Genomic DNA, 19,691 nt, shown 5'->3' on the forward strand with positions numbered 1-19,691 from the left:
AGACCGTAAGTACAGCAAGCTGAGCTAGTGCGGTTAGGTCTCTGAACCTGGAGTGTTTTCTCCAAGTAAAATTCAAAAAAAAAAAAACTTGACTTTAGAGTTTTATGTGTGTTACGCTCAGCGCTTGATGGATGGTTCTTGTGCCCGCGAGTGGGTGTTCCTGTGGGTGATGCGGTAGCATCTTTCATGATCATGTTCATTTTTAGACGTCAAAGCATTTGAAATTAGGAGGAAACTAAAACGCCAAAAATATCACTTATTTATGCACAACGTCTTAACATTTTTATCATTACATTCAACCTTTTGCTTTCGTAAATTCTCCATTAAATAGTCGCTTAAATCATTAGGGAGCGTTTGATTCACCGGACGAAGGCCACCCGGAACCTGTGACCCTTTTAAAAATATAAAAGTGGCAACAAAGCGGTCCCGTGTATCAATATCAAATGCAGACAGCACCCGCACAGGAATCAGTCTGTCCTCCCCACCCTCTGGTGTATCCCGAGATTCAAACACACCCATAAAGTAAGTTTTTTTTATAAAAGCAAGCTGGGGTAAGGCAGATCCCTACCAGTTATACAACTATACCATTGGGTTTTGAACCTGCAACGTCCCAACACAAGGTGACGTGCACTATACCATTGGGTACCTTTTGGACTTCTTTCCTTGATGAACCAAGTAGATCAACTCATCGGTCTTTTGTTAACAAAATAAATGTCAAGGGCGTTTCATTCATTTTAATTGATTAAACCGTATCTAACTGATAAATGTTACAGGCGAAAAAACTTCATACAGGAAGATAAGATATGACTATAAATCATGACAATGACGACTGACTCACTTGCCTTCAAAAAATGAGCCTCAAAATGGTAAACAAAACAAACACGAATTGACCAACGGGGGGCTCTGCCTGGCTGGAAGGAACTGTCAGTTCACGTCTCCATGTGGTGAGACGTTGCAGGTTCAAAACCCCAGTGGTACGATTGAACAATAACCGGTGGGGGTCTGCCTAACCCCAGCTTGCCTTTCAAAAGAAAAAAACATGAATTGTGCCAGAATCTTCAGGGATAATTAGGCTTGAAACAGCGTGATTTTGTAAAATTTGTATAGGAACAGCAAAACATAAAACATGCATGCGGTGTAAAATTAATGCCAGAACCACAATCGCTCGTTATACCAGGGGCTACAAAAGCATGAGAAACCGCAAATTATTAAAAATTTGCTTTTATGAACTGCACATTTTACAGACAGCAAATACTTGATGCCATTTACAAGTGTACAGATCTCAGAGTGGCACAAGCCCTCTAAGTATCATGTGCTAATCTCATCCTGCAATAGGATCTCATAAATGTCGGTCCTCAAGTTAAGTTCCTTATCTCGCATTACCTCCTGGAGATCAGCCAGTTCCTTGGCAGTCAAGAAGGAGCTTAGCCTCTGAAATCCATCCAGCCATAGCTTCTTGGACCTGGAAAACCAAATGAAAAAAAAAAAGAAATAGAAAATTCTTCAAGGGCATACCCCAAACAAATGTTTTTGTTTCATAACGTACAGAAAATGAGTATCAACATTTACCCTATCTTCAAAAGCCTGATGAATTTCATATGTTGGCCAAGTTACTTCCAGTCACAGCTTACACACATGATATAAAAAGCACAAAGCCATCACAAATGTTTTGCATAAAAACTATGACTTACCCCCCTTTTTGGATCACTTTATAAATTGTTCCTTGCCATTTATACTTATTTTAAATAGCAAGTTTTGCTGTTTGATCATTTATTTTTATCTTTTCAATGAGATTTTATAAATTTCACCCCCTTTTTCAAAAAAACAGAGGGAGACCTTTATTTTTTTTGCAAGTACATATTTTCTTCCATCCCAACCAGTGTTGTGAAAAGCGTTGAGGCGTAGCGAGGCGCTCCACCAAAAACCGAGGCGAGGCGTAAAGCGTAAGCCTCAAAAAAAAATTTGAAAACTTTAAAAAAATATCTAAAAATACAAATAAATAAAAAAATGCTTTATTGATGAAATTGTCAGAAATATCCACCTGCAAGGGTTAGAGATGAGGTAAAAAAAGAAGAGAAAAAAAAGAGGTGTTGGCGGCAATAGGGTTTTCCCTCTTTTACTTAATATTTATAAGTGTTGTACATAGTATGACATTACACAAGAAGTAAAAACTAATTACAAACATGCCACCGCCCACGCATCCCAAGATGGATCCTTGGAATGTAGTGCGGGTCGGATCCATGATCCAAAACTAACAGCCTCCCTCAAGTTGAGTATGGTCTTTGATCATGCTCAACTTGCCTTTGAGTGCCCAAAACTGATGAGTGGATAATCCCTTGGTAAAGATGTCAGCAACTTGCATATCTGACCGAACATATGCAGGTTCAATTTCTTTTTCTTCCACCTTTTGCCTAACAAAATGTTGATCGATCTCGATATGCTTCGTGCGACAATGAAGGATGGGATTGAAGGCAATATTAATAGCACTCTGATTATCGCAAAGAAGCAGAGGACGAGATTGGTTCTTGTAATTCTTGCAGTAGATGTCTCACCCATGTAACATCGGTTGTTTCTGCTGCCATTGCACGATATTCTGCTTCAGTACTAGATCGCGCCACTGCCTTTTGCTTCTTGCTACTCCATGTTACAATATTATTGCCGATAAGAATGCAATACCCCGAAACTGATCTTCGTTCGTCAGGATCACCCGCCTAGTCCGCGTCTGTGTAGGTGAATATTCGATTCCCTGACATATAAGTTGTGTCCTTGGTGTACATCAAGCCATCTCCAATCATACCCTTTAAATACCGAAAGATCCTTTTTACTCCTTCCATATGTACATCTGTAGGAGCATGCATAAACTGTGAAGCCTGATTGACAAAGTATGCTATGTCAAGCCTAGTGAATGTTAAGTATTGTAACATCCCTACAACTCGACGATACAAAGTAGGATCATGATAAGTAGTGCCTTCTTTTGCACTTAGCTTATGATTTAGAAGGCAAGGTGTGCTAATTGGTTTACAATTCTCCATCCCTGGAGCAAGTAAAATATCAATGGTGTACTTATGTTGGCTCAATGTAATAGTCTCATGTCGACTATCAACTTCCACACCCAAAAAATATCGCAAAGGACCCAAGTCTTTCATCTTGAATTTAGCCATCAGCATAGACTTAACCCAAAATATGTGAACCTCATCACTCCTGGTAATAATGATGTCATCAACATATATAAGCACCCAAACAATAGCTGAATCACTTTTGAATATGAACAATGAATGATCTAGGACACTTTTAGTGAACCCATGATGTTGGATCTCCGTGGAAAAACTCTCAAACCAAGATCGAAAAGCTTGTTTCAAGCCATAAAGAGAGCGTCGAAGTTTACATACCCAATTGGATGAATCATGCATACTATAACCAGGTGGCTGCTCCATGTAAACTTCTTCCTTTAGTTCACCATGCAAAAAGGCATTTTTAACATCAAGTTGACTGAGTGACCATCCATGTTGTAATGCCAATGCAATGATAATCCTGACGGTGCCCAATTTTACGACTGGGTTGAACGTTTCATCGTAGACATTTCCATACTGCTGTGTGAAACCTCGTGCGACCAGACGAGCTTTATAGCGCTCAACACTGCCATCCGGTTTGTGCTTGATCTTGTACACCCATTTGGACCCTACAACATTCTTGTTATCTGGCCTTGGTACAATTTCCCATGTATTGCATTCATGCAATGCTTCCATTTCCTCATTCATCACCTCTACCCAGGCACGGGAATGTACATCATGAAAAGAGGAAGGTTCTGTTTCTTTGGACACTCTGGTTAGAAATGTTTGAAAATCCAAAGAGAAATTGTTATAACTTACCCAACGATCTATAGGATGTCTAATCCGAGTGGAACGTCGTAGAGGAGTCTCATCATTGACTGGAAGGGCTCTACGAGAATAAACAAGACCAGAAAAATGTGAGGATGTTGTTGTAGGAGGAATGTCTTCCATATGTGGTTCCACATCGAAAGCATAGGGTTCATTGTCTGTCAATAAAGATGAATCCTCATAAGGCAACGAGTCATATAAAAGTGAGTCACTGAGCCAAGGATCATAATTGTCCTGTGTATCTGTGGAAGACGAACCCAAAGTGTCAAAATTTTCATCATCAAAAACAACATTTCTAGATACCCGAATTTTGCTTGTATGAGGATCATAACACCTGTATCCCTTATATTCATCTGCATACCCAAGAAACTTGCACTGTACAACTCTGTCTTGAAACTTATTTCTCAATGAATGATCAATATGAACATAACATATACAACCAAAATGATGTAGTTCTTCATATGATGGATGACAATTATAAAGAACAAAGTATGGAGAATTATCTTCAAGGATGGTCATGGGCAACCTGTTGATAACATAAACAGTTGTATGGAAAGCCTCGGTCCAAAGAGAGAAGGGAATACCCACAGTGTGCATCATGCTCAAGGTTGTCTCAACAAATTGCCTGTGTTTTCTCTCAGCTACTCCATTTTGTTGAGGGGTATGAGGGCAAGAAATGTTACGTGTAATGCCATGCTCCTTCAAATATTCACTAAAATCATGAGATATGTATTCTCCCCCCTCCCATCACACTGGAAATATACAACATTGGTATTGAATTGGTTTTGGACTAGTGCATGATGTTAGATTTTGAATCTCCAGGTCCTTCCACGCGTGAGATCTGAAAAAACAGAGAGAGAGAGAGAGAAAAAGGGAGAGAGAAGTTGGGAGAAACCGATACCCCTTCAGCAATAGGGTCGGCTGCTGTGTATTCCTTCATATTAACATGTGATTACAAAATTTTAGGGTACTAAAATACCCCACATTACAATAATCAATATTACATAATGCCATTAATGAAGAAGTGGATGTCACGGGTCCTGGATCTTCAGATCCATGACCCGTAACCAGAGAAAACACTTCTTTTCACCCTCCCTCAAGTTGTGCATGATCTTGAATCATGAACAACTTGCCTTTTAACATCCAAAATCTGTCTTTTGTCAATCCTTTTGTAAATATATCCGCCACTTGATCTGTAGTTCGAACAAAATCAGGCTCAATCTCTTTCTCTTCTACCTTTTGTCTCACAAAATGCTGGTCTATTTCAATATGTTTGGCACGACTGTGATGGATTGGATTAAAAGACATACTAATGGCGCTCTGGTTGTCACACAAAAGAAGTGATCGAGATATCGATTCTCCGACTTCTGTCAGTAGATGTCTAACCCAAGTAGCCTCAGCAGTGGTGGCTGCCATTGACCTGTATTCAGCCTCTGTACTGGATCTGGCAACAGCCTTTTGTTTCTTACTACTCCAAGAAACCAAATTCATCCCAACAAATACACAATAGCCGGATACTGATCTGCGTTCATCTGGATCTCCCGCCCAGTCCGCATCAGAATAAATAGTGATCTCATGTGCACTTTGCTCATTTGTCTTTCGCTTATATGTGAGACCATCCCCAACCGTTCCCTTCAGATATCGTAGTATCCGTTCAACTGCTTCCATATGCCCTTCACATGGGGCATGCATAAACTGAGAAACTTGATTCACCGAGTAGACTATATCAAGGCGAGTAAAAGTGAGGTATTGTAACATACCCACTATGCTACGGTACTGTGTGGGATTATCAAATGGATCTCCGTCTTGAGAGCTAAGCCTTTGATGAAGAACGCTAGGAGTGCTCAAGGGCTTGCAGTCTTTCATACCCGATTTATTGAGAACATCAATGGTATACTTATGTTGAGTGAGAGTCATTTTTTCAGAGGAACTGTCGACTTCAATTCCAAGAAAGTACCGTAGTTTGCCAAGGTCCTTCATTTTGAACCTCTGATTCAAGAGATGTTTGACTTCTTCAATGTGCTCATTGGAACTGCCAGTGATGATAATATCATCCACATATATCAACAACAGAGTAATTGTATCTTCGTTCTTAAATATAAATAAGGAGTGGTCAAGAAGAGATTTCTTAAAACCATACTTTTGTATTTCAAGAGAAAAGCTGTCAAACCAAGATCGAGATGCCTGCTTCAATCCATATATCGCCCTTTTTAGTCTGCAGACATATTTTGTAGGATTACCTTCTGCGTAACCAGTGGGTTGTTCCATGTAAACTTCTTCTCTCAAATCTCCATGAAGAAAAGCATTATTCACATCAAGTTGGCTAATGGTCCATTGGTGTTCAATGGCTAAAGAAAGTATGACTCGGATTGTCCTCATCCTCACAACTGGACTAAAGGTTTCATCATAATCCTATCCTTGCTCCTGTGTAAAACCTTTGGCTACAAGTCTCGCCTTGTATCGCTCTATAGTCCCATCTGGTTTATACTTTATTTTGTACACCCATTTCGAACCAACAACGTTTCTGTCAGGTGGTCTTGATACGACATCCCACGTACCACATTCATGTAGAGCTTCCATCTCCTCATTCATTGCTTCAATCCATCTTCTGGAATTTGATGCTTGAGAGAACGTTGTGGGTTCATCTTCTTTATTCAAGGCTGTTAGAAAGAGTTGAAAATCTAATGAGAAATTTCCATAACTAACCCACCTTTCAATTGGATGGCGAGAACGTGTGGATCTTCTAGTATCAACAATGTTGGATGTTGAGGATGCGTCCATGTCTGAATCAACTATGGTGGGTGACTCTCTTTCTCGTCGAGTGTAGACAAGGCCTTTATACCTTCCTGGATTCAAAGTTGAGTCTGTATTTTCATGATCAATCATTCCATCAGTCGACACAAGTTTCTTATCCTTTTGAATGCAATTTAAGCAAGCATCACTAGCTCCTGAGAGAAGTTCATAATTCAACCAAGGATAATAAGCCTCAACTCTATGTTTTGATTCTGAAGAACTAGTACATCGACAATCAAAATTCAATTCATCGAAGATGACATTTCTTGATATTTTGATGTGCTTGCTCACCGGATCATAGCACCTGTACCCTTTATAGTCATCAGCATAACCCACAAACCTGCACTTTAAAGCCTTGTCCTGAAACTTATGTCTCCTTGAACTGTCAACATGAATATAGCATAAACATCCAAAGACATGCAAATCATAGTAGTTGGGGTGTATACCAAAAAGAGACAAGGAGACTTGTTTTCCAAAATAGTCATGGGGAATCGATTTATCACATGAACTGCAGAATGAAAAGCCTTTGTCCATAAAGTGATCAGAAGATTACTGTCATGCATCATGCTCATCGCACTCTCAACAATATGGCAATGCTTCCTTTCAGCAATCACATTCTGCTGAGGTGTGTGTGGGAAAGACACCTTTTTTCTTATCCCATTACTTTGAAGAAAGTTAGTAAAGTCAATGGAAGAGAATTCGCCTCCTCCGTCACATTGGAAACTTAGGATGTTTTCAGAAAATTGGTTTTTGACAAAGGAATGGAAGTTACGGAACAACTTGAAAGTCTCGGATTTATGTTTCATGAAAAATATCCAGGAATAGCGAGAATAACTGTCAACAAATAAAAGATAATATCTAGTTCCAGACATGGAAGCAACTGGAGCAGGCCCCCAAACATCAGAACAAATAGTCTCAAAAGGTCTTGAAGCTCTTTTATTGATATAATGAAATGGTAAAACATGACTCTTACATAAGAGACAACTAGAACATTTATTTTCATTGACATTTATTCCTAAACTTGACTTGGGAATAAGATTATTCGAAACAAGCTTTTCAATGAAACTACTACTGCAGTGACCTAGACGACCATGCCAAAGATTTGGCTTATTGATTTCAGAGACACTAAAAACACAGGTAGGATTTTCAGAAGACAACGATGATTGGAGCTTCAAGTTTGGATTTGCAGAGCTAACATGTGCTGAAGGATCTTCTTGAAAAACATACATATTGCCTTGTCGTTTTTCTCTAGCGAACGTCTCCTTCGTGCAGAGATCCTTAACAAGAAATTCAACTGAGGCTTTGACATCATCAACAAGTTTAGAAACTGAAACAATGTTTTTCTTGATATTAGGAGCATAAAGAACATTTGAAAGGTTGATGGAAGATTCGGGCAAGGGTATGATGGAGTTTCCAATATGCGAGACAGAGTGGTGTGATCCATCTCCAGTAACTATAATACTTCTACCAATGTAAGGAACAAGTTTTAGGAGCTTACCTGCATCACCAGTAACATGAGTCGCTGCGCCAGAGTCCACATACCAAGTACCTTGCTCATTCTGTTTCAGATTCAATTCTGCTAAGGCTGACAACAACAACTCTTTTACTTCTCCATTGGTCCTTGTACTGTCTGTGCCTCTTTTTGCTTCAGTTTGTGTTGATTTTCCTTTATTTAGGGGATTGAACCAGCAATTGGCTTTGATGTGCCCCCTTTTATTACACATAAAGCAAGTAGGAATTGGCCTCTGTCTTTGTGAGTTGGTATATGAGTTGGGTGTAGGCAATAATCCACGACCGCCATGGCTACTTCTCCCTTGTGCTCCTTTTCCCTTGAAATCATAGCTTCCTCGTCCTCGTGCATAAGTAACCCCTGTAGCAAGAACTTCTTGTGCCCCAGTATGCATAGATGATTCTTCAGAAAATCCCTTTAGATTCATCTCATATTGTAACAATTTTGCGCGCAGATCTTCAAAGTTGGGCAGCTCAGGTAAACATAATAGAGAAGTGACAATCATATGATAGTCGTGTCCCAATCCACTGAGGGTTTGCTGTACCAAATCTTTATCAGAAACTGTACTTCCAACAACTGCTAACTGATCTGTGATAACCTTCATTTTGTTCAAATATTCCATGATGGACATAGAATCCTTTCTTAACATTTGAAATTCTCTTTTAAGAAACATAATCCTGGCCTGAGAAACCTGTGAGTATGTCTGAATTAGTCTGTTCCAAAGTTGCATGGCAGTGCAGTCATCTGGAATGGCTACAAGAACCTCTTGTGACAGTGTTGATGTAATATATGCAACAAGCGCTTGGTCTCTTTTCACCCAAGCCACAAATTCAGGATTTCTAACATATACGGTAGTAGCTTCCCCTTTGCTGTCCCTTTCTTCTTGTGATAGGAACTCAGGAGGAACTGGAATAGATCCATCCAGGTGTCCAGAAAGATCCTGACTCCTAATGAAAGGTATGATTTGCCTCTTCCAAGTCAAGAAATTACCATTATTTAATTTTTCAGACACGAGTTGACTGAGGAAACTGGAAGAAAGAACTGATTGACTAGGAAGTGAATTCATGTTTCACAGAATTAAGAATGTATTCAGCACAATCTGCTCACACCTGCAGTTTTTTTTTTTTTGCAGGAACTAACTCAGATCGATGGCTATCAGACTGCAGAAACTAATTCAGATTGCTGATATGAAACAGAAATTGAATGTCAATCAGATTTCTGATTTGTATATGAAATGGAATATTTGATATGAAAACAAAAAAAAAATGAATGTATCGGCTTGATCAAGGATGCAGCTGAATCAAAATAGGACCCTGCGTGATTAGATCACGCTGCTATCAACAGCAATAAACTGGATATGCTAGTGACAGAATGAGAAATAGGACCCTGCGTGATTAGATCACGCTGCTATCAACAGCGATAAACTAGGTATTTGGGTCGAAAATCTGGATTGAGTTACTCAAGGGATAGAAAAAAGGCTGCCACCACCGAAGTAAAAGATAAATAGAAAGAGGCGAAAAGAAGACTGTGGGAAGAAGAAGTCAGATCTGAATCAGATCTGATTATCTTCAGATCTGATTGATATCAGATCTGATAGAGAAGAAAGGAATGTGGGGAGACAAAAATGGGTCGGTCGTGAACCCCAAAAAAAAATAAAAATAGGGAACGGAGGGATATGTTCTTGACTTAGAAGAAGAAATCGAGAAGGATAGATCTATCGGACGTACCTTTGAGATCGATTTCAGTTTCAACTGAAGCGTGGCTCTGATACCATGTTAGATTTTGAATCTCCAGGTCCTTCCACGCGTGAGATCTGAAAAAACAGAGAGAGAGAGAGAGAAAGGGAGAGAGAAGTTGGGAGAAACCGATACCCCTTCAACAATAGGGTCGGTTGTTGTGTATTCCTTCATATTAACATGTGATTACAAAATTTTAGGGTACTAAAATACCCCTCATTACAATAATCAATATTACATAATGCCATTAATGAAGAAGTGGATGTCACGGGTCCTGGATCTTCAGATCCATGACCCGTAACCAGAGAAAACACTTCTTTTCACATGAAACTGTTTGAACAACTTGAAAACTTCATGTTTGTTTTTCATGAAGTAAATCCAACTAAAACGAGTGTAAGAATCAAGAAAAAGTACATAGTATCGAGATCCAGAAAGAGAGGCAGTGGGCGCAGGACCCCAAACATCTGAGCATATAATCATAAAAGGTTTTGTTGCTCTTTTATTGATACTATGAAAAGGAAGTACATGACTTTTGCATAAATGACAACTTGGACATTTTGACTCTACACTGACTGCGGGTATTAGACCTTTAGCAGACAACTTGTCAAGAAAAACTTGACTACAATGACCCAAACGAAGATGCCATAAGTCTGGCTTATTAAGTTTCAAGACTCTAGATGAAGAACTATGATCTGTGGATCGACTCAAAATGTTGGAAAGGAAGGAGTTGAAGAAGCCACGGCTACATCTTCAAAGGCACATTAGATTCTTCAAAGACGTACATGTTCCCGCGCCATTCACCTTTAGCGAGCGTCTTCTTGGTGTGAAGATCCTTAAGATAAACAGAAGGAGTAAATTCAACGGAAGAATTTGTTTCATCAACTAATTTAGACACACATAGAATATTCTTTTGAATAGCAGGTGTGAGTAAGACTTTTGACAAGGGTAATTGAGATTCAGGCAAAGAAAGGGAGACATTTCCAGTGTGAGATATGGGGTGGTGAGATCCATCTCCTATGACTATAGTGTCATTTCTAGTGTAAGGAGTCAAGTGAGAAATTTTACCTGCATCAGAAGTAACATGTGTTGTTGCCCCTGAATCAATATACCATATACCATCATCATTTTGACGCAAATTCATCTGATTAAAAGTAGTCATAAGGATATTTTGTACGTCCTGTGGAAGAACCTGTCCCTGAGGAGTGCGTGCAAACATCTGAGTTGCCCTCTGCCCTAGCCTCCCTGTTTTGTTCCGGTTCTGAGGATTGTACCAGCAATTTGCTTTAACATGTCCCCACTTGTTGCATAGAAAACAAGTAGGAACACGTCCCCCTCGTGGTACACTGCTTGAGCCAAGGCCTCCTCCAGCTGGTGTAGGTAGTACTCCTCCTTTGTTTATAGTTGTTCCATTTGGACGAGGAGTAAATAAGGCTCTTGTTTGAATAGGCATATGTGCCATCATCACAGGATGAGTATTATCTGACGCGTGTTCCTGACTTAAACTGACCTCATATTGCAAAAGCTTAGATTGAAGATCATCAAAACATGGAAGAACTGAGACAACCTGGAGTGTTGTGCAAAACATGCGATATTCAGGTCCAAGGCTACCTAATACATGTTGTACCATGTCCTTATCTGATACAGGACTTCCAATGGCAGCTAACTGATCTGTAATAACCCTGACATCCCCCATGAACTCTGTAATAGATTTGTTTCTTTTTCGCATGGATTGGAATTGCCACTTGAGTTGCAAAGCCCGAGATTCAGAAACCTGAGAAAAGAAATGAGCTAGTCCATTCCACAACTCGGCAACAGATTAATCATCAGAAATAGTTTGTAAAACACGATCAGAAAGTGTGGAAGTTATGTAAGCAACTAATGTCTGATCCCGTTGTACCCATATGTCATAAGCAGGATTGGTGGTTCGAAGTTGACTCACCTTCCCATCTTCACCTGTTATTTCTTGCATGATATGTGTAGGTGGGGCAGGTGATCGCCCATCTAGATGCCCATAAAGACCATGACTGCGAATAAAGGGTACAATCTGACGTTTCCAAAGTAAGTAGTTATCATGAGATAACTTATGGGTCATAAGGTGAGTAAGAAAACTAGGGTTCAACTTGGAATCCATGGATTATATGAAGAATGAGAAGCCAAAACTGTTCTAACAGTGTATTGAAGAGGAGACAGCAATGTTGTGTGCTGAAAATAATATCAGCACACACGTTATTCAGAGAAAGAGGAAAACAGCAATGCTGCTGTGTGCTGAAAATGATACCAGCACACACGTTACACAGAAAAAAAGATACAGCAATGTTGTTGTGTGCAGAAAATGATATCAGCACACACGTTACACAGAGAAAAAGATACAGCAATGTTGTGTGCTGAAAATGATATCAGCACACACGTGAGAAAAGGAAGCAGCAATGCTGCTGTGTGCTGAAAAAGATATTGGCACACACGTTACACATAAAATAGTAACGTGCGAACCAGAAAAAGGGAAAGAATCAAAAATATTTTGGGGAGAAAACAAAAACTCGACAGACTGAAACAGGATGTTAAGACGTGTGTACCAGAAATATTGAGAATGAGAAGAACCAAAAAAGAAAAACTGGAATGACGTGAAAGATTTATAAGAAAAAAGAGGAAAGAAGCAAAACTGATTAAGGAAGAAGGGACAGAAATAAACCTACGTTCTTTAAGAGCACGTGTTGGTCTTTAGAGGCCTTCTAGATGATTGATTTCTGTGCCTGTGCTCTGATACCATGTCTGAAATATCCACCTGCAAGGGTTAGAGATTAGGTAAAGAGAGAAGAGAGGTGTTGGCGGCAATAGGGTTTTCCCTCTTTTACTTAATATTTATAAGTGGTGTACATAGTATGACATTACACAAGAAGTAAAAACTAATTACAAACATGCCACCGCCCACGCATCCCAAGATGGATCCTTGGAATGTGGTGCGGGTCGGATCCATGATCCAAAACTAACAGAAATAACAACCAATAAGAAATAGAAAATCTCAAATAAGTACTAAAAAATATGAGATTAACATATAAAAGTAACTAAAAACTGATTATATAATTGAAAAATATATGAGATTAACCAAAAAAAGATAAAATATACTAAGAATCTTATTACATAACATAAATAACTGGAAAATATATGAGATTAACCTACAAAAGTTAAAATATATGAGATTATTCTAAAAAATATGAGATTAACATATAAAAGTAAAAAAATGATTACATAACGGGAGAGTATATGAGATTAACCAATAAAAGAAAAAATATATTAAGAAACCGTTTACACAACTAGAAAATATATGAGATTAACCAACAAAAGTTAAAATATATGAGATTATTCTAAAAAATATGAGATTAACATATAAAAGTAACTAAAAAACTGATTACATAACTGGAAAATATATAAGATTAACCAACAAAAGTTAAAATATACTAATAAACTAATTACATAACTGAAATAACTGGAAAATATATGAGATTATTTTAAAAAATATGAGATTAACATATAAAAGTAACTAAAAACTGATTGCATAACTGGAAAATATATGAGATTAACCAACAAAAGTTAAAATATACTAAGAAACTGTCACATGGGTGCGGGTGCAGGTACGGGTGCGGCACTTTCAAAAACCTTGGGTGCGAGGGTGCGGCAGGGCAAAAAATGTATATATATATATATATATATATATATATATATATATATATATATATATATATATATATATATATATATATTTGAAGTTTTAAGAGTTAACATTGTCATAATATCATTCATCATGCATGCAATATATCAACCTAAATATCAATCAAATAATTAAAGCAATTACATAAATCAACCTAAATATCAATCACATAAGAAAAGCACAAAAGAACTAAATTACATACCAAAGTATATCCCGATGAAGTAATGGATCGTAATAATTTTCTTCTTCATCATCAAATGCATCATTAGAAGGAATATTGGGCTCAGCTAAATCCATGTTTGTTATGTTGAAATCATGCTCTCCCTCGAAGTCACACTCTTCTAGGTTTACATCCCAAATTTGGATGTTCTTTGTCTGTGTTACAAACCCAATTTGAAAATGTTAAAATACAATACAAGTATATTTAAATGAAAAACTAAGAAAATAATCAAATAACTAAGACACCAAATTAGTACATGTATTCATCATTGGTTCGCGAAAGTAATCGAAGATTTGAATGAACATATATTAAATTCTTTGCACGCTTGCTGATGAGTTTGTTTTTCTTTATGTTGTGGATTTGAGAATATGTGCTCCAATTTCTTTCACAACAAGATGAACCAGCAGGCTGCGATAGCAATCTTAATGCAAGACGTTAGAGAAGAGGTGTTTCTGATCCAAATTTGGACCACCATGTTATAGGATCTATATCATCCTCTTCTCTCGCGAATAATGTCGGTCCATATCATCTCGAAGATGAAAACTTTTCAAGCTCTTGTGTGACTTGATATAGAAGATATGTTTATGGAAAGTCTTTTCATACACATATTTCTATGTCTTGATAGCTCTGAGTCTAAATTTGGAGGGACACGACCAATACCACCAGCCCGTCACTTATTTGCATAATATTTTGGATTAAGAGAATGTGTCATGCAATGCAAAGAAGTGTTGCTCTTATCCCATCTTCTGACTAAAATTGAATGAATATGATTAAAAAATTTGAATCATCCAATATAAGATTTTTTTCTTCATGCTTGAAAACTATAGCTTGTATTTTTTCAATCATAGTATTCCACATTTCATAAACTCTATGAAGCATGGACCCATCCTTATCAACTTCTCTTAACATTTCTCAAATAGGTTGCGTAAATTGAAGGAAGTATACCACCATGTCCCAAAACTCATCATAAAGAATGAATTTTTTAATTTCTTGAGCGTTGATAGCAACATCAGCACGATAGAATGTCCAATTTTCATCAGTCATCATGTTAGGCAAAGCATTCTTCACTCTTTTAATCATCTTCACCATCACAATGATGGATGCAAAATGTGTTTCAACGACCTTCAACAATTTCAAGTCATAATGCCTATTAAATATAGCATTAGCACGATGGTGGTTAACAACAAAATTTCTAATGCTTTTGACATTTCTTTCTAAATCTTCAATTTATGAACATAAAGCATATGCTTGTAAATTTTCTTCTTCGTTGGGGTTGCAGATGCTCTTTGGGGTCAGATTTAAGTTGTCTGCTACACAGAGAGTCCAAAAAATATGAGGGTACTCACTCTTCAAACTGGAGCGTTGTCTGTAATGATTTGTATCATTTTCTGATCACTCACTTCTTTTATGATTTCTATAAACAACTCCTTCAAATACTCTGCATTTTTATATTCCACAGATGCATCAACTGCTTTCAAGAATATTGTGTCACTAAGCGAACAAGCAATGAAATTGATCAGTGGATGCCTTTGAATCTATGTCACAGGGATTCGGCTAGCAGGGTGTCGCACCCGCGTCGACGCGGGTGCGGCACCAGGTGCGGTCAACCCGATCCTGGGTGCGTCGACCGCACCCAAGATCATTTAGGTCCATTTTTTTTGGACTTTTTTTAAAAAAAAAAATTACCCTATGATATGGGCTGCGGAATTTTTTAAAAAAAAATTCTGCTGACAGCTGCTATTGCTCCTGCCTTTTCAATCCTGATCCTTCTTTTTCGTAAAGGATGTTCTCTCTCCATAATAAATGATAATGATGGTGGTAGCCTTGCTGGCTATTAGTATTCATTGTTCTCCTGACGAGATGGGTGCGCTATCGTGCAGTTGTATATAAAATGAAATTTGAAAAAACCCGCGTAGGGGGAACCCCTGAACCCCCTTTATATATATATATATATATATATATATATATATATATATATATATATATATATATATATATATATATATATATATATATATATATATATATATATATATATATATATTACATTTTTGCCCCTACCGCACCCGGGTTTTTTGAAAGCATCGAATCCCCGCACCCGCACCCATGTGACAGCTTTGAATATTTGTCCATCAATCAGACACTTCATTTTGCTCCCATGAATATTTTTTAATCTCCAGCAATCTCTCGACATTTGCCCTCTCTTCTGCAAGAAGTGTGGTTCGTATTTTTTCTGAACTTGGAAGCGCATAGCCACTCAAATTACAATTTCTCAAGGATGTTACTAAATCCTTCCAATAAGGATTTTTAGCCGCATTAAATGAGTGACAACAACAACAACAACTACGCCTTCATCCCAAAACAATTGGGGTCAGCGATATGAACCAAAAAAGAAATTCATTTTGGGTCTTCCACATGAATCCTTTTCCTCCAATCATTTCTATCCAACGCCATGTCCTCGGTGAGGTTCAAAGCATTCATATCCTTTCCTATCATCTCCATCCAAGTCTTCCTAGGCCTACCCCTACCTCTTTTAACTAATATATTTTCCCATTTCTCCAACCTTCTAACTGGAGCATCATTAGGCCTTCGCCGAATATGTCCAAACCACCGTAAACGATTCTCTCGCATCTTATTCTCAATGGGTGCAACACCTACCTTCTTACGTATCTCTTCGTTCCGAATCTTATCTTTTATTGTATTTCCACACATTCATCTAAGCATCCGCATCTCAGCTACACTCATTTTTTGAATATGATGTCTCTTGGCAGCCCAACATTCCGTACCATATAGTAAAGCGGGTCTAATAGTCGTCCTATAAAACTTTCCCTTCAACCGCAATGGCATTCTACGATCGCACAGCACTCCAGTAGCACTTTTCCATTTCATCCACCCAACCTTTATCCTATGATTTACATCTCCATCAATTTCTCCATACTTTTGAATGATGGATCCCAAATATTTGAAATAATCATTCACCGGTATATCTTGCTCACCAAGCTTCACTACACTCCCATCACTACTTCGTTGCTTACTAAACCGACATTCCATATATTCAGTCTTACTCTTACTCAACTTAAAACCTCTAGCTTTCAATGTCTGTCTCCATAATTCTAACTTAGCATTAACCCCAGCTCTAGACTCATCAATCAAAACAATATCATCAGCAAACAACATACACCACAGTACATTTTCTTGAATTGATCTCGTAAGCTCATCCATCACTATCGCAAATAGGAAAGGGCTTAAAGCATATCCTTGATGTAACCCAACCGTTATCGGAAAATTGGTTGTCACCCCTCCACAAGTGCGGACATTGGTTACTACTCCTTCATACATATCTTTAATTATACTAATGTACTTGAGAGAAACACCTTTCTTCATCATTGTCCACGTGAGAACGTCCCTATGTACTCTATCGTATGCCTTCTCTAAATCAATAAAAACCATATGCAAATCTTTGTTCCTCTCTCTATATCTTTCAATAAGTTGTCTAAGAAGATGTATAGCTTCCATAGTTGATCTTCCAGGCATAAAACCAAATTGATTCTCCGATATCATGACAACCTTCCTCAACCTAGACTCAATCACCCTCTCCCAAAGTTTCATAGTATGACTCATGAGTTTTATACCACGATAGTTTGTGCAATCTTGTATATCACCCTTATTCTTATATAAAGGCACCAAAGTACTCTTCCTCCACTCATTAGGCATCTTATTTGTTCGCCAAATCAAGTTAAAAAGATTTGTCAACCATTCTAAACCTTTCTCTCCCAAGCATTTCCAAGCCTCGATAGGTATACCATCTGGGCCAACTGCCCTTCTTGATTTCATTTTCTTCAAAGCCTCTGCAATTTCTTTCTTTTGAATCTTGCGCATGAAGTCACGATTTATCTCATGAAAAGGAATGGAGAAGTCTCCAAGATCTTGAGCATGACTATCATTAAATAGCTTATCAAAATAATCTTTCCATCTCTCCTTAATCTCCTCATCTTTGACTAAAACCCTTTGCGTTTCATCTTTGATACATCTAACCATACCCAAATCCTTCGATTTCCTATCTCTCATCTTTGCAAGCCTATAAATATCCTTCTCGCCTTCTTTGGTATCCAACTTGTCATAAACCTCCTTATATACCTTAGCCCTCGCGTTTCGAACAACTTTTTTAGCTTCCTTCTTTGCTATCATATACTTCTCCAAATTCTCATTATCACGACTCATACTTAGATTTCTATAACACTCTCTTTTAACCTTAATAGCTAATTTGACATCCTCGTTCCACCATGATGTATCCTTACCTAGTGGTGCACCGCCTTTAGACTCACCCAATACCTCCTTAGCTACTTTTCTCATACCACCCGCTATCTTATTCCACATTGATTCTGAATCCTCCTCGAGACACCAATCAACTTCCTTAACTACCTGCTCTACAAACATTCCTTGTTTAGCTCCTTTTAGTGCCCACCACTTAATTCTAGGATCTATCCTATGTCTATCCCTTTTGCGGCATTGTCTAATTCTAAGATCTAAAATTAAGACTCTATGTTGTGTAGCTACACTTTCTCCTGGTATAACCTTACAATCGATGCAACAACCCCTATCTCTCTTTCTAAGTAGGAAAAAATCTATCTGACTCGTATTAACCCCACTTTTAAATGTTACTAGGTGAGACTCCCTCTTCCTAAACCAAGTGTTTGCTAAGATCATATCATAGGACAAACAAAAATCTAAAATCCTTTCTCCACTTTCATTTCTTTCTCCTATACCATAGCCTCCATGGATATTCTCAAATCCATCTCTACTAATGCCTACATGTCCATTAAGGTCACCGCCGATGAAAAGCTTTTCTCCATAAGATGTCTCTTGTACTACTCCATCTAAATCTTCCCAAAATTGATGCTTAATGGAATCATCTAAACCTACTTGAGGTGCATAAACACTAATAATATTAATAATATCCGTACCTAATACTAATTTAATAAGTAAAATTCTATCACCCTTCCTACGGACCTCAACTACATTATCTATAAACTGACGACTCATAACAATCCCTACTCCATTCCTATTCCTATTTATTCCTGTATACCAAATCTTATATCCCCAAGGTTCTATCACTTTAGCTTTCTCACCTACCCATTTGGTCTCTTGAAGACATAAAATATCAATATTTCTCCTACACATAACATCTACTAACTCTACCAACTTACCAGTTAAAGACCCTATGTTCCAAGTGGCTAACATAATTTTATGGTCTTGGACTAACTTCTTTACCCCCACCCGTCCAACAAAGTGAGGGAACCCTTGCCTATTTGACACCACACCCGGGCGCCAGTGTGACGCGTCGCTTCTGGGCGACGACCTAGCAACCCTTGCACATTTATCACTGCCTCCGGGCCTAGAGAGTATAGCCGCATTAAATGAGTGAACTAGAATAAAATATCTCCCCAACTTTTCTATCCAATTCTTCTCTTCCATATACATTGAATGTTGCATGTATCGTTCATCTACCTCCTACGTTGACTTTTCTTTTCTTTTCAGCATCTTCTTGGTGGCTTGCAAATGGCACACTAATTGCACAAGAATCGGCTATTGTCTTTCTCTTCTCATATTCTTCTTGTATTGTTTTCGCATTGCCTCATCAACTTTTCTGCATCCTGAAATGTCATGTCCTAGTATCTTCAACAAATGAGTCTTCATTCTTGTGTAAGACCCAACAAAATCTTTTTCGCAGAGCTTGCATCGAAATCTCTTGTTTTCACCACCTCCTTCTCCAGTTTTTGCAAATTTATCTAGATGTACCCATAGTGGCCCCACATCATCAATCTCACTACAACTATCAGCAAAACTA

The 19,691-nt window shown here is 38.1% G+C and overlaps 1 pseudogene across 1 annotated transcript in view; it reads right to left on the reverse strand.

The window, feature by feature from the left end:
• Nucleotides 1–1,104: 1,104 nt before the first annotated feature.
• The window catches only part of LOC149816236 (uncharacterized), a 41,842-nt pseudogene continuing 23,255 nt past the window's right edge, over nt 1,105–19,691 (reverse strand). Inside the window, exon 6 of the transcript XR_016427754.1 lies at nt 1,105–1,462. The product of XR_016427754.1 is annotated as an uncharacterized LOC149816236 (transcript). The remainder of the gene's footprint in view (nt 1,463–19,691) is intronic.

The sequence above is a fragment of the Nuphar pumila genome, chromosome 14, assembly GCF_984573655.1.
Source record: "Nuphar pumila chromosome 14, dmNupPumi1.hap1.1, whole genome shotgun sequence".
In the NCBI taxonomy this organism is placed as follows: domain Eukaryota; kingdom Viridiplantae; phylum Streptophyta; class Magnoliopsida; order Nymphaeales; family Nymphaeaceae; genus Nuphar; species Nuphar pumila.